At 56.0% G+C, this 1,409-nt stretch overlaps 1 pseudogene; it reads left to right on the top strand.

Moving 5' to 3' along the window:
* The window catches only part of LOC101993412, a 3,679-nt pseudogene extending 2,640 nt beyond the window's left edge, over positions 1-1,039 (top strand).
* Positions 1,040-1,409: the final 370 nt, after the last annotated feature.

The following is a 1,409-nucleotide window of genomic DNA, read 5'->3' as shown; positions in this document are numbered from 1 at the left end:
GAGCCCACCTGCCTTCAATTACAAAAGTCTTCACTGTCAGTAACCGCCCAGCGGGTCAGTTAGTCTAGGGTTGTAACCCGCCTGGCAGGTCAGTTATTCCAGGGTCCCGAAAGGAAATGGCTCCTGACAACTGTCTTCCTTAGGGGCCAACAAGTATGACGAGGCTGCCAGCTACATCCAGAGCAAGTTTGAGGACCTGAATAAGCGCAAAGACACCAAGGAGATATACACGCACTTCACGTGCGCCACCGACACCAAGAACGTGCAGTTTGTGTTTGATGCCGTCACCGACGTCATCATCAAGAATAACCTGAAGGACTGTGGCCTCTTCTGAGGGGCAGCAGGCCTGGCAGGATGGTAAGTCAGAAGGCATCAAGACAAGGTATTGGGAAACAACGTAGTGAGACCCTTGAGTTCAGAGAGCTGGTGGGGCTGGGGACTTATGGGAGGTCCCTTGGGGGTAGTCAGCCTGAAGGAGCAAGGGTGGGCAGGGCAGTCGGGGACCAGAGACAAGGGAGGGAAGCAGAAGGACTTGACTTTGCCCTGGACAGAGCTAGAGGACTATTTAGCATTCCTTGGAAGAAACTGCCTCCTTACCAGCATGTTATACTAGTCTAGTTAGATGCCGAGGAGACCTGGCCACCCCGCTGCGCACTGACCAGCTTTGCGCTGTTCTTAGCCATCTGTCTCTCAGATGACAGTCCTGGCCCAGGCCAGCCCCACTGGCCCTGGTGTACATGCAGTGACCGCCAGCGTTACTGATACATACACCCCGTAACCCAGCAACAGAAGCTGGCCCCTGGGCACAGCTGTGTCCCTGGTAACAAGTAGGTGGGGGGCAAAGAAGGTCATTGTCTAGAGAGGCAAGAAGAGTCACATGTAATTCAGGCTATGTCTGTCCTCCACCTCCAGGGCCACCGCCGACTCTGCTCCCTGCTACCCCTGAGGAAGATGGGGGCAAGAAGACCATGCTCCCTGCCTGTTCCCCCGCCCCACCCCCAGCTGCTTCTCCCATCTTTTCTCTCTGTTCTCAGCTCCTGTCCCCTCCCTTGGCTCTAGACTTGGAGGGGTTGCCACAGGCCTCTCTGTTTGAAGCCCACCCTTGTCTGAGGGGGCGGGAGTGGCCATGGTACACCCTTCTTGGGCATCTGTTCTGGTTTTCCGACCGTTGTCTTGTTCTAGGGTGAGGGGAGCGCATGCGGAATTTCCCAAGGCCTGTGTCTGGAGGGGTACCCACTTCTCCAGCCTAGACCCCTGGCTTTGTCCAACACCAGCCCTGACCCAAGTCCAAATGTTTACAGGGAGCCTCCTGCCTACCCTACCCTTTGCAGCTCGGAGGCCCCAAAGGAAAAAGCACAAGAAGCAAGAGAGACCACCATTCCTGGAGACACAGTCCACCTGCTCACTCT

This window comes from Microtus ochrogaster, unplaced genomic scaffold (assembly GCF_000317375.1).
Source record: "Microtus ochrogaster isolate Prairie Vole_2 unplaced genomic scaffold, MicOch1.0 UNK90, whole genome shotgun sequence".
In the NCBI taxonomy this organism is placed as follows: Eukaryota; Metazoa; Chordata; class Mammalia; order Rodentia; family Cricetidae; genus Microtus; species Microtus ochrogaster.
This window is presented reverse-complemented; position numbering and strand designations above follow the sequence as displayed.